We start from the raw sequence: 15395 nt of genomic DNA on the forward strand, positions 1-15395 counted from the left end.
GAAGTCCCTTCCAGCTCTAAGATTGCAGAATTCTATTTAAAAATCCCCGTTCTCAGTACTTATGTAGACACCTCAGACCACTTTCCTGCCCTCCCTAAACAGTCGAATGAGGCTTGCCGCCACATGATTTCTTACCTCATTCTGAATCACTGCTTGTGAGAGGATTGCATCCGCAGTCTGTGTTTAAGACACATCTTCCAGAGCCAAGTGGAAGCGTTCCTGCTCACTTTCTTGCTCCTAAGGTGAGAAATACAGAGGCCGCCTTTGTCTTTAGCCTATTGTTCCCATGGTCAAGGGAAAGAGGACTCCTCGAGGGTGCTGGAGCTTCATAAATCTCTGACCTTAGTGACCCAATGTTTCTTCAAAGAGCCCCTGTATGATGGGGTTAACGTCCCATAAGGGATCTGGCAGGAGCCTCCACACCCCTGCTGAGCTCTGCCCTGTCCCCTCCAGCTCCCAAGCAGCTTCCACATCATTCATGCCCTTTCTTCCCCTCCAAAGACTCATTCAAGAGTAGTTTAAAATCACCATTATCATTCTCCATGCAGTTAAAGTCAGATTTACCCACCATGAATTAGCCAAAAGTCATATAAGATGCATATCTGTCCTCTGAAGGCAATTCCAAGACATCTGCAAAATAAGAAACCTGCAAGTTCTAATACATTGACTAAGGAAATAAACAACAATAAAAAAGATGCAACTATTCCAGGATCTTAAAAACCCACTGGGGCCGGGCGTGGTGGCTCACGCTTGTAATCCCAGCACTTTGGGAGGCCGAGGCGGGCGGATCACGAGGTCAGGAGATCGAGACCACGGTGAAACCCCGTCTCTACTAAAAATACAAAAAAAAATTAGCCGGGCGTGGTGGCGGGCGCCTGTAGTCCCAGCTACTTGGAGAGGCTGAGGCAGGAGAATGGCGTGAACCTGGGAGGCGGAGCTTGCAGTGAGCCGAGATTGCGCCACCGCACTCCAGCCTGGGCGACAGAGCGAGACTCCGTCTCAAAAAAAAAAAAAACAAAAAAAAACAAAAACCCACTGGGACATTCACAATGTGATCAAAGTTTCAAATGCACAGGTTAAGAAAAATCCCCGTGGCCACATTTACCTGGAATTTTGTGATAAAATAGCTGTTGGTTGGTTATGTTAAGTTTGGACAAGTTTCATTGGCATACATTTCTGTACAGCAAAATGTGCCATAATGCCTACTGTGACATGTGTATCACAGAATTGGAAAATATTTTTAAAAAATCATTTGGAGAGAACCAGTGAAGCTTACTTTTTTCCTCAAGCTATATTAACCTCAAATTGACCTGTGTTCCTGAAATACATACTTGCTATTTTTTTCAGAAACACTGAAATCTAGCTCACTGGAACACTAAAGCTATGGCTTATTTTTCTGGAGCCTCAGAAAACTGTCTCTCTTCTATACCTCAGGCATCTCCTGTTCTTATGCCCTCCCCTCTCCACCAAGATTTGAAAAATGCCCCTTATTAACAAAGCAAACAAAAGCCATGCCCGCAGTGCTGTACTACAGCACTGCCTCTTCCACTACTATACACACTTAGTTCTGTGTCTCCTAAACCCTGAAGGTTGTCCTTATTATCCCAAACTCTTCATCTATTTTTCTTTTCCAAAACTTTTGCCATCATTTTCTGCTTGCTCCTCCTAAGTCAGCGTGACCAGTTCCACCTATAGCCCTGGGGGGTCCTATGAAGCTTCATTTCTGAAATCTTGAAACCAAACCAGGAGTCTTTCTAATCATCATTACCATTTGCTAAGTATTTATTATGTTCCAAGCACTATCTGAAGCACTTTAACATATTTGCTCATTTAAAACTCACAGTAGTCCTGTGAGATAGGTATTATCTCCATCCTACACTTCAGAAAAGAGTCTCAGAGTTTAATAACTTGCCCAAGGTCACTCAGCCAGTAAGTGATGAACTGAAATTCAAACCCAGGTCTCTTTGATTGAAAAACTCAGCCCCTCGACTGCCTGTATTCCACCTGTATTCCCTGTGCCTGGCAGGCTAGCCCAGGCTAGACCACTGGACCCTTGAATTCTGCGACATAGTTTCTCTTGATTTAAAATTCTGAAGGTGGTAAGCAGAATGATAGTTCCCCAAAGATTTCCGCATCCTAATTCCAAGAATCTGTAAATATGTCACTTTACTTGACAAAAAGGGACTTAGCAAATGTGATGAAGTTAAGGATCTTGAGATGGGGTGATTTTCCTAGATTATCTGAGTAGGCCCACTGTAATCACAGAGGTCCTTTTAAGATGGGAGGGGGGGCCGGGTGCAGTAACTCATGCTTGTAATCCCAGCACTTTGGGAGGCCGAAGCGGGCGGATCACCTGAGGTCAGGAGTTCGAGACCACCCTGGCCAACATGGTGAAACCCCATCTCTACTAAAAATACAAAAATTAGCTGGGTGTGGTGGTGTGTGCCTCCAGTCCCAGCTACTCAGGAGGCTGAGGCAGGAGAATCACTTGAACCCAGGAGGCACAGGTTGCAGTGAGCAGAGATCATGCCACTGCACTCCAGCCTGGGTGACAGAGTAAGACTCTATCTAAAAAAAAAAAAAGATGGAAGGGGAAAGCAGGAGGGTCAGAAAGGGAAATGTGACCATGGAAGCAGAGGTCAGAGAGGGAAACAGATTTGAAGATGCTGTTGTTGGTCTTGAAGATGGAGGAAGGGGCCGTGAGTTAAGGAATGAAGGTGGCCTCTAGAAGCTGGAAAAGGCAGAGAAACAAATTTTCCTCTAGAGCTTCCAGAAGGAACGAATCGCTGCTTACGCCTCAATTTTAGGACTTCTGACTTCCAGAACTGTAAGATAATAAATTTTCCTTGTTTCAAGCCACTAAATTTGTAGCAATTTGTTGCATTAAAGCTTAGGAACCTTGGGTACTGTAATAGATTAAACATAGCACATCCTTTGCAGCTGCTCCCAGGGAGTGGAGGAAATGATTTTCCTGGTTCTTGAAGCTGACTGGCCACGTGACTTGATTTGACCAATAACACGTGAGGAATTTAGGCGCTTAGGCCTCAGGAGACCCCCGCCCCGCCACACACACACTTACAGCTTCTTCTCTCTTGCTCTTAGATGCTGCCACCATGTGGACAAGTCTGAGCTGGATTTCTGTAGTCCTCAGCTAATACCAATTGCCAGACAAGTGATGGAGGCCACCCGGCTGAGTTGCCAGCTGACAGCAGCCACATGAGAGTTCCACATAAAGCTAGCAGAAGAACCTCTTGGCTGCACCCCACCCAAATCAACAGCCCCTTGAGAATTATGAGCAAATAAAATGATTACTTTAAGCCACTAAGCTTTGGGGTACGGCAATAAATAAATGATAGGGGTACTTTTGAAAAATACCAATTATGCCTACCCTCCATCCCACCAGATCTAATGATGAACAGTTTCTTGGTAAGGATCTCTGCTCATCTTTTTATTGTGGCTGTTGTTCATCAGCCAGGTTTGGAAATCACTAGTGTAGACCCTGGCGACCAAGCCCTATTGAGTCATCTGGCTCTTGGAAGGTCTTCGAAGACCAATATACCTGTTCTATTCACAGGATTTGGGCCAAGGAACTAGTTCTCTCTCAATCACCTAGTGTACAGGTTAGGGATTTTTCTATTACAAATATCAAACTGAAACTGTTAAAAGAAAATGTACTGGCCGGGCACGGAGGCTCATGCCTGTAATCCCAGGACTTTGGGAGGCTGAGGCAGGTGGATCACCTGAGGTCAGGAGTTCGAAACCAGCCTGGCCAACATGGTGAAACCTCATCTCTACTAAAAATACAAAAATTAGCCAGGTGTGTTGGCCGGCACCTGTAATCCCAGCTACTTGGGAGGCTGAGGCTGGATAATGGCTTGAACCCAGGAGGTGGAGGTTGCAGTGACCGGAGATTGCGCCATTGTACTCCAGCCTGGGTAACGAGAGCGAAAATGTCTCAAAAACAAAAAAAGAAAGAAAGAAAGAAAAGAAAAAAAAGAAAAAAGAAAAGAAAATGTACCATATACCTTTTTTACAGTATTTTTTTAAAAGCAGTAAAGCTAAATTTGGATATGATGGGTGCCTGTCCTATCTCCATTTCTTGTTTCTATATTCCAACATGCTAGTTTCATTCTCAGGGTTCTTTTGTGCAAGCAAGATGGCAACTGCAATTCCAGGTTCAACTCAGTAGAAAAGCTGTCTCAGTCATCCCACAGTCTCACTGTAATTCACTGGCTTTGACTGGGCCCATTCTTAAACCAAATATGCAGCCAGGAAAATATAATACTCTAACTGGTCAGGCCTGAGGCTCCTAGACACTGCAGTAGAAACATATTGGACAGAAAGTTAGGAAAACAGTGACTTTCAGAGGAAAGTTGCTATAGTGGGTCCCAAAAAAGAGATAAGTGAATATGGTACAGCAAGCACAACAGATATTCACTACACCTAGGTGTTGGAAATCAGCTTTATCTGTGTCCTGAAAGTCCACATCAGGATCACCAGGCTACTGGAAGTCTTTAAAATTCCCAAGTCTCAAAAGCCTGGACACCAGACTTTGAAATGCATCGCACCATGTCACCCAAATGATGGAAGACAGGTTCCCCTCTGCCTCAAAAATGGCCCCCAAGCTCTATAAAACAATTCATGAAGTACTTCCATGCATGATAATTATAGCCCAGCAGCTAGGGGCCCTACCACCATGCCTCTGTGTTCCTAGTCCTCAAATTTCATTCACCTGTCTGTACTTTAATAAAAGCTGGATTGGGGGTGTTCCAGTCAACCTTGTTCCTAGGAAGCTAATCCACGAGGGTTGTTAAAACTAAGCTGGAAATGTAAGAAGTTGGAGAATATTGTTTTATTTAGATTACATTCATGGAGACAATCATATGTGCCTGGAAGAAATGCTTGGTTGAGCGCCTAGTGGGAACAGTTGGGGGATAAGGGTAAGGCTCCCAAGAGGAATTCCAAAAAATCCTAATGATCCCTATACTGTCTCAAAGCAGGGTAGGTCCAGTTTTCCGCAGGATTGGGGAGTCTCAAGCTGGAGGTCCTCCTCTCTGCCCTTTCCTCTGCCCAGCTCAGCCCCTTCTCTAATAATGATGAGGAAATATCTGGGTTGGAGGAAAATTCAGGTGTTTCCATGGGCATTGATTAGAATGGTATATGCATAGGTCTGTCTCACTCCTTGATTATTTATTAATACTCTTCATATTCCCCATGCCAGACACTAGTGGCTCTCAGAAAGGATGCTGATGTCAGCAGAATTTTAGAAATTATTCCCCAATACATGGACATCTCTGTATTAATTTGTCCTACTTTCCCAACATTTTACTTGCTAGTCACCTTGGCTTGAGAAAGCCTTCACTTTTGTTTGTTTGCTTGCTGCTTATTTGCTTGCTATTTAAGAGAAAAGCCTGCTCTTGTCCTGGAAGCCTGGAAACACACACAGCCTTCCTAGGCTGAGACCCCTGCAGGAACTGCAGAGATCAGGAAATATGTCTCCACTGGGCCCTGAAAACCAGCCTCTTTCCTTCAGGATTCCCAGGCCCTCCTTGGCTTTCTCTATTATCCGGAGCTCCAGGAGCTGCTCTCTCCTCTGATGCTCTGACTACTTCTTTCTTCTTTCTTCTTCTTCTTTCTTATTCTTCTTCTTCTTTCTTTCCTCTTCTTCTTCTTGTTCTTCTTCTTCTTTCCTCCCTCTTCTTCTTCTTCTTCTTCTTCTTCTTCTTCTTCTCCTTCTCTTTTTTTTTTCCTTTTTTTTTTCCTTTTCTTTTTTTTTTTTTTTTTTTTTTTTTTTTTTTTTTTTTTTTCTTTCTTCCTCTTCTTTTTCTTCTTTCTTCCTCTTCTTCTTGTGTGTGCGTGATCGTTTTAACAGTTGATACCAATCCAATTTTTTAAATTATGCTTTAAGGTAAAGGGATTTGAGAGGATGTCTTTCTGTATTCTAGCTTTGGATTGAGATCAGGATTTCCAGAATCCTGTAAAACTCAGTGGCCTCCAGGTTCCAGGCTCCTTTTCACCATCTTCAGGGTCTCAGTACTGCTCTCCTGAGATACAGATAGCACTACTGAATTAGGAAATCACGGTTTTCAATGAGGGAGACACCTTTAAAGAACTCTATTTTTATCCAGTGTGTGCTCCTTAATAATATTGAAACGAAGTTCAAGAAAGGTCCACTGAAGTAAGAGCAATATGTCCTCATATCATCTTTCCCCAGAGGTGTCATAGCCCTAGGAACTGGAGAGAACTGGAAAGGAAATTTAACTTTTTAAAATCCAGCCTCTAAAAGAACAATGAGACTGCAAGGCATTGCCTATACCACGGTGGCTTACGCCTGTAATCCCAGCACTTTGGGAGGCCGAGGCGGGTGGATCACAAGGTCAGGAGTTTGAGACCAGCCTGGCCAACATAGTGAAACCTCGTCTTTACTAAAAAAAAAAAAAAAAAAAAAAAAAATTGGCTGGGCATGGTGGCACACACCTGTAATCCCAGCTACTTGGGAGACTGAGGCAGGAGAACTGCTTGAACCTGGGGGGCAGAGGTTGTGGTGAGCTGAGATCACGCCACTGCACTCCAGCCTGGGTGACAGAGCGAGACTCCATCTCAGAAATAAAAGAAACAAAACAAAGAAAACAAATAGCTTTACCTGTAGACTACCTGAACTTCTTAAGAAATACCATCAACATTGAAGTGATCCAAAAACCACAGTTTCAGCTTCTTTTCCTCCAGATGTGTGCACCAAAATCAAACAGATTGTATTTAACAAATGTCTTTTATAGGCAAGGCCCTTTGCTAGGTGTACAGAAGGAACCAGATCCTCATCCACACCTCATGATCTCCATGGAGGCCCCGCCTTTCTCCTGCCTGTCTTTGTTTTTCACTCACAAAGAATCACGTTCTCAGCTCACAGTCATTGAATCTGTACCCTTTACGGGAACTTAACAGCTTCCATCCACTTTTCCTAAATAGTCCTCTCATTTTTGGCTCTACCTGCCTTTCTTGGGCTGGACCTCACAAGCTCAGCATATTTCCACTGTATGACCAGGATATGTGTAGTTGGGTTGCCAGAAAAAATACAGAATGCCCAGCTGAATTTACATCTCAGATAAATAAGGTTTAATTTTTAGTATAAGTGTATCCCCTGTAATATTTGGAATATAATATACTAAAAACTGATTTGATGTTTATCTGAAATTCAAATTTAACTGAGCACTTCATGTTTTTATTTGTTAAATCTTCATACTACATGGAAGGCATAAAATCTTCAGCTGTAATTCCTTAAATTAGGCTTATAACCTAATCTTAGAAAAATCATCCTAAGTAACTTTTCCTCCTTCCCTCTTACAAACTTATATAACCTCACACCTACTCAAGTGCATATAATCTTATTCCCTAATTCTTTTTTTTAATTTTTGAATTTTTTATTGACTAATTTTTAAGGTAAATGTTATACCCAGCAAAATACACAGCTCTTTTTTTTTGGGGGGGGGTTGCCAATGTGCTACTTTATTTATTTTTATTATTATACTTTAAGTTCTAGGGTACATGTGCACAACGTGCAGGTTTGTTACATATGTATACATGTGCCATGTTGGTGTGCTGCACCCATTAACTCGTCATCTACATTAGGTATATCTCCTAATGCTATCCCTCCCCCCTCCCCCCACCCCACGACAGGCCCCAGTGTGTGATGTTCCCATTCCTGTGTCCAAGTGTTCTCATTGTTCAATTCCTACCTATGAGAGAGAACATGTGGTGTTTGGTTTTTTGTCTTTGCGATAGTTTGCTGAGAATGATGGTTTCCAGCTTCATCCATGTCCCTACAAAGGACATGAACTCATTCTTTTTTATGGCTGCATAGTATTCCATAGTGTATATGAATGCATGGCTCTTAAATGCATATTGTGATGAGTTTCAGCAAATGTGTACCCCTGTGCAACATACACTAAATCAAGATATAGAATATTTGCATAACTCTAGAGAGTTCCCTTGTGACCCTCTCCAGTTAATTATCTCATCCCAGAGATAACCATCATCGATTAGTTTTGCTTGTTCTTGAATATCATATAAATGAAATTATACAGCATGTATATATTAGTCAGTTCAGGCTACCACAACAAAAATAACATAGACTGGGTGGTTTAAACAAGAGACGTTTATTCTTTCATAGTTCTGGAGGCTAGAAGCTCGAGATGAGGGTGCCAGCATGGTTGGGTCCTGGTGAGGGCCCACTTCTGGTTTGCAGATGGGTGCCTTCTCCATGTGAGCTCACATGGCCTTTCCTTCAATAAGCCAGAAGTCTAAAGTCAAGGTGTTGGCAAAGCTGGTTCCTTCTGGAGACTCTGAGAATCTTCCATGCCTCTCTCACAGCTTCTGGTGGCTGCTGGCAATCCTTGACATTATTTAGCGTGCAGATGCATCACTTTGGTCTCTGCCTCCATTATCACAGGGTCTTCATTCTTCTGTCGCTGTCTCCGTGTGTCCTCTCTTCCTTTTATAAGGACAATAGTCGTTGGATTTAGGGCCTACCCTAATCCAGTTTGACCTCATCTTGGCTTAACTATGCTGTCTGCAAAGACTCTGTTTCCAAATACGGTCACATTCTGAGATTCTAGGTGGACATGAATTTTGGAGAGACACTATTCATCCCACTACGGATAAATACCTAAGAGTTGGAATTGTTCAACCATCTTGTATACTACTTAAATTCTTATATCCCTAAATTTTACCTATGACCTTTTGTCTTCTTGTCTTCTAACAGTGAAAGTATGGTACTAAGGCAGCAGTTTTGAAAAATTAAAGGAATAGTAGTTGGAAAAGTCACAGCTGCCAATATATTGCTATTTATATTTCCTAGCCCTCCTATGCTATCACACCACACTCTACTGCTTCTACACTAAAGCCCACATGCTTACAGTATCAAAGTGAAACAAGAGATTCAATGGGAGTCTAGTTTCACTGGAACTTTAGAAAGAAATGAGATTAATGTGATGTTTCTCAAACTTTAACTTGCATAAGAATCATCTGGAAGGCTTCTTAAAGTGCACTGCTTTTGCAGATGACATAATCTTCTATCTGTCGGCCGGGCGCGGTGGCTCACGCTTGTAATCCCAGCACTTTGGGAGGCGGAGGCGGGCGGATCACGAGGTCAGGAGATCGAGACCACGGTGAAACCCCGTCTCTACTAAAAATACAAAAAAAAAAATTAGCCCGGCGTGGTGGCGGGCGCCTGTAGTCCCAGCTACTCGGAGAGGCTGAGGCAGGAGAATGGCGTGAACCCAGGAGGCGGAGCTTGCAGTGAGCCGAGATTGTGCCACTGCACTCCAGCCTGGGCGACAGAGCGAGACTCCGTCTCAAAAAAAAAAAAAAAAAAAATCTTCTATCTGTCACACTGTATCTATACTTGTAGAAAATCCTAAGGAATCCACTGAAAAATATTACACCTAATAAATGAGTTCAGCAAGGCTGTAGGGTGCAAGATCAATACACAAAGATCAATTGTATTTCTTTCTTTCTTTCTTTTCTTTTTTTTGAGATGTAGTCTTGCTCTGTCACCCAGGCTGGAGTGCAGATCTTGGTGGCCAGATCTTGGCTCACTGCAAGCTCCGCCTCCTGGGTTCACACCATTCTCCTGCCTCAGCCTCCCGAGTAGCTAGGACTACAGGTGCCCGCCACCACACCCATCTAATTTTTTGTATTTTTAATAGAGACGGGGTTTCACCGTGTTAGCCAGGATGGTCTCGATCTCCTGACCTCGTGATCCGCCTGCCTCGGCCTCCCAAAGTGCTGGGATTACAGGCATGAGCCACTGTGCCTGGCTTTTTTTTTTTTTTTTTTTTTTTTTTTTGGCTTTTTTTTTTTTTTTTTTTTTTTTTTTGAGACAAGGTCTCACTCTGTCACCCAGGTTGGAGTGCAGTGGTGGGATCTTGGTTCACTGCAACCTCTGCCTCCTGAGCTCAAGCAATCCTCCCACCTCAGCCACCCCCTTACCCCTTCCTAGGCTAATTTTTTGTTAATTTTTTAGAGAAAGGGTTTCACCATGTTGCCCAGGCTGGTCTTGAACTCCTGAGTTCAAGTGATCCACTCACCTTGGCCTCCCAAAATGCTAGGATTACAGGTACAAGCCATGGTGCCTGGCTGTTTTCCAAAGCCATTAATCATTTTGTATTTCCACCGGCAATGCCTAAGAGTTCCAGTTGCTCCACATCCTTGCCACAACTTAACATTGTCAATTTTTTTTTTTTTTTTTTTGAGGTGGAGTCTCACTGTCACCCAGGCTGGAGTGCAATGGCACGATCTTGGCTCACTACAACCTCCGCCTCCTGAGTTCAAGGGATTCTCCTGCCTCAGCCTCTTGAGTAGCTGGGATTACAGGCGCCCGCCACCATGCCCCACTTTTTTTTTTTTAATATATATATATTTTTAATAGAGACAGGGTTTCCCATGTTGGCCAGTCTGGTCTCAAACTCCTGACCTCAAGTGATCTGCCCGCCTCAGCCTCTCAAAGTGCTGAGATTATAGACATGAGCCACCATGCCTGGCCTTTGGTTTTGTTTTAACCATTCTAATAAATGTGTATGGTATTTCATTGCGTTTAATTTGCATTTTCCTAATGATTAATGATGTTGAGAATCTTTTCATGTGCCTAATTGTCATTCATCTAGTTTCTTTGGTGAAGTTCCTGTTCAAATCTTCCGTCCAATTTTTATTGGGTTGTTTCCTTATTATTAAGTTTTGACAGATCTTTGTATATTACAGATATAAATCTTTTTACCCAGTCCATGGGTAATCCTTTCATTTTCTTAACATGTCATATATATATACACACACACACACACACATATGTATATATATATATACACACACACACACGTGTGTGTATATATATATACATATATATATTTTTGTATTTTTATTAGAAACTAAATTTTTCTACTAAATAGAAACTAAAATTTTCTACAGCTAATTTTTGTATTTTTAGTAGAAACAGGGTTTGACTGTGTGGGCCAGGCTGGTCTCAAACTACTGACCTCAAGTGATCCTATATGTGTCTATATATACACACATGTATATACGTTTATGTATATATATATATACACACACACGTATATACGTACATGCATATATACATATACACACACATATATACACACACTTTTTTTTTTTAAAGATGGGGTCCAGCTTTGTCACCCAGGCTGGAGTACAGTGGTGCAATCATATTTACTGTAACCTCAAACTCCTAGGCTCAAGCAAGTCTCCTGCCTCTGCCTCCTATGTAGCTAGGACTTGTACAAACACATATCACCACACTCATCTAATTGTTTTTTTTTTTTTTTTTCCTGGATCTACTTGTTTCTATGCAATTGACTAATTTTTTTTTTTTTTTTTTTGAGATGGAGTCTCGCTCTGTTGCCCAGGCTGGAGTGCAGTAGTGCTATCTCGGCTCACTGCAACCTCCACTTCCCAGGTTCAAGCAATTCTCCTGCCTCAGCCTCCTGAGTAGCTGGGGTTACAGGCGCCCACCACTACGCCTGGCTAGTTTTTGTATTTTTAGTAGAGACAGGGTTTCACCATGTTGGCCAGGCTGGTCTCAAACTGCTGACCTCAGGCGATCCACCTGCCTCGGCCTCCCAAAGTGCTGGGATTACAGGTGTGAGCCACCTTGACCGGCCACACTTAACTAATTTTAAAAAATTATTTTTAGTAGAGACAAGGTCTGGCTATGTTCTTCAACTCCCAGCCTCAAGTGATCTTCTTACCTCAGCCTCCTAAAGTGCTGGGATTTTAGGCATGAGCCACCATGCCTCGCCAAAATATTATTTATTTGACAAATAAAAATTGTATGCATTTATCATCTACAACATATTGTTTTTAAACATATAAATTGTGAAATGGCTAAATTGAACTGATTAACATACGCATTACTTCACATACTTTTTTTATGATGAGAACACTTAAAATTTACTCATTTTGCAATTTTCCAGATTTTTTTTTTTTTGAGATGGCACCTGTCGCTCAGGTTGCAGTGCAGTGGAGCCATCTTGGCTCACTGTAACCTCTGTCTCCCAGGTTCAGGTGATTCTCGTGCCTCGGCCTCCCAAGTAGCTGGGATTACAGGCACTTGCCACCACACCCAGCTAATTTTTGTATTTTTAGTAGAAACAGGGTTTGACCCTGTGGGTCAGGCTGGTCTCAAACTACTGACCTCAAGTGATCCGCCTGCCTTGGCCTCTCAAAGTGCTGGGATTACAGGCGTGAGCCACTGTGCCTGGCTGGAATTTTCAAGATCTTAACCTGTCTTTTTAAGAGCAAAATTTATTCATTTCTATGAAGTCCAAATTGTTATTATTTATTTTAATGGGTCATGTTTACTGTGTCATATCTAAAAAATCTTTGTGTAACACAAGGTCACAAAGGTGTTCTCGTGTGTTTTCTTTTAGAAGTTTTATGGTTTGTTTTCTATTCAGGTCTACAATCTGTTTTGAGTTTGTATGTGAATAGGCTGTGAGTTATGAATCAAGGCTTATTTATTTGCATATTATAATCAATGAGCCTATATTGACATATCATTATCACTTCAAGTTCATAGTTTACATTATGGTTCATTAGGTGTTGTACATTCTGTGGGTCTGGACAAATGTATAATGACATGTACCCACGACTGTAGTGTCGTACTGAAGCATTTCACTGCCCTAAAATCCTCTGCGCTGTACCTGTTCATCTTTCCCTCCCCCACAGATCTCTTTACTATCTCCACAGTTTTGCCTTTTCCAGAATGTTGTTGGGGTGATCAGACCCAACACCAGGTTGTGGGGGCAACGAAGTCCGGCAGAGTCAAAGCAATGAGAAAAAGACAGTTTGAGAGAGAAGGTGGGACCAGCGGACCATCCCGAGTGTGGAGGCTGCCAAGGTCCCGAGCTCTGGGCGCCCACGGCTATTGGTGCTCAAACAAACAAACAGGTGGTGAAGATGTGGGGGTTGAAAGGAAACAGTGTATCAAGTGAATGGCTGCTTGAGATAATGGGTGTGCTAGAAGCAAGGAGCCAGCAAGTCTAGCAGACATGCAAGCCCTGCCTCAGCTGGTCTCCCAACACTCAGCTTTTCTCCCAACATGTGCTCTACCTGTTCATCTTTCCCTCCCCCACGGATCTCTTTACTATCTCCATAGTTTTGCCTTTTCCAGAATGCTATATAGTTGGAACCATCACTTACGTACTATCAGTATGATCTTTTTCAGATTGGCTTCTTTCACTTAGTATGATAATACACATTGGCCGGGCGCGGTAGCTCACGCCTGTAATCCCAGCACTTTGGGAGGCTGAGGCGGGCGGATCATGAGGTCAGGAGATCGAGACCATCCTGGCTAACACGGTGAAACCCCGTCTCTACTAAAAACAACAACAACAACAACAACAAAATTAGCTGGGACTACAGGTGCCCGCCACTGCGCCCAGCTAATTTTTTGTCTCTACTAAAAACAACAACAACAACAACAACAAAATTAGCTGGGCGCAGTGGCGGGCACCTGTAGTCCCAGCTACTCGGGAGGCTGAGGCAGGAAAATGGCGTGAACCCGGGAGGCGGAGCTTGCAGTGAGCCGAGATAGCGCCACTGCACTCCGGCCTGGGCAAAAGAGCGAGATTCTGTCTCAAAAAATAATAATAATAATACACATTTAAGATTCCTCCATGTTCTCTCTCTCTTCTCTCTTCTCTCTCTCTCTCTCTCTCTCTCTCCTTTCTTTCAGACTGAGTCTCACTCTATCGCCCAGGCTAGAGTGCAGTGGCACAATCTCAGCTCACTGCAACCTCCACCTCTGGGTTCAAGCGATTCTCGTGCCTCACCCTCCCAAGTAGCTGGAATTACAGGTGCCGATCACCACGCATGGCTAATTTTTGTATTTTTTAGTAGAGATGGGGTTTCAACACGTTGGCCAGGCTGGTCTCAAACTCCTGACCTCTGCCCGCGTTGGCCTCCCGAAGTGCTGGGATTACAGGCATGAGCCACTACGCCTGGACCCTGCATGTCTTTTAATGGCTTGATAGCTCATTTCTTGTTAGTGGTGAAGAGTATTTCATCATCTGCATGTATCACCGTTTATTTATCCATTCACCTACCAAAGAACATCTTGTTTGCTTCCATGTCTTGTCAATTCTGGATAAAGCTACTATAAATGACTATGTGTAGGTTTTTGTGTGGATATACATTTTCAACTCATTTATATAAATACCATGGAGAGTGATTGCTGGATTATGTGGTAAAAGCATGCTTAGTTTTGTGGTAGTTTTTGTTTTGTTTTGTTTCACATTTAGATCTTTATCTGGAATTTCTTTTCATGAAAATATGAGGTAAAATTTCCCTCCTAAATGGATAGGCATTTGTCCTGACATCATTTATTGCATCCATTTTTTTCCTAGTGGTTGGAAAGCATCATCTACAGACTAAATCATGCAAGGTAACTGTGTGAGCCTGGACAAGTTAGTTAACCTCTCTGTACTCCAGGTTTCTCACCTGGCAAAGGGGTTAACAATAACTGCCTACAGCATTGGTATGAAGGTAACATGAGGCAATGGGCATGGAGCCATTTGAAAAAGTAAAAATCCCGTATCCCTGAATCATCTGTATATGGGTGAACATATCATGACTCTTTCTGAGGCTGTGAACACAACTTGTTCATATGCAAAGCCATGCAGGTCCATCAAAGAATTCTCAAACCATTGGTCACATTTGAAATATAGATGCCAATGATCCATATTTTCAGGGGATTTGAGTATAGGCTTCAGCAGAAGGGAAGAGAAGGCTAGTGAAGGAGTAAATAGTAGGTAGCCATGGATGAATTATCAGTTTGGGTACCCTGTGGTCCTATAGACTTCAAGAGGACATAAAAACCACTTGTTAGACTGTGAGTTCCTTGAGGGCAGAGTGCTTGTGTTGAATTTGTCTTAAAAATCACAGAGCCTGACTAGAAAGCTTCCAGTAAAGTTTCAATGAATCAAACTAAATTTTCTCCATTAGGACTCACTGGGAAGAGAAGAAAAAGGAAGGCTAAGGAAAATGGAATCTCTCATCTGGCCTACCCTTGCTTCCAAATACTTGGTACTCTTGTAAAGAATCCAATTTACAGCCAGTTGCTATCAAGTATAATTAGTAAAATGATCCTTTTTCTCAGTAAATGGCAGCTTTCTTGGTAAAGTTGCCCTGTGCCTTGCTGCAACTTGGCAGCTCAGACCCACCAGTGGGGAACAGTCTGGGAGCCCTGGGCTCTGGAGCTGCTGATGGAAGGCTCAGGAATCAGGGCTTGCTGAACTTAAGGTTCAGGCAGCTTTCCCTGCAATAGGGTCAGCCAGCAGGGAGCAGGCAGGTCTGTGATGCAAGCAGAGAAGGTGGGATCGTGCCCA

Source organism: Hylobates moloch, unplaced genomic scaffold, assembly GCF_009828535.3.
Source record: "Hylobates moloch isolate HMO894 unplaced genomic scaffold, HMol_V3 SCAFFOLD_18, whole genome shotgun sequence".
Classification (NCBI taxonomy): Eukaryota; Metazoa; Chordata; class Mammalia; order Primates; family Hylobatidae; genus Hylobates; species Hylobates moloch.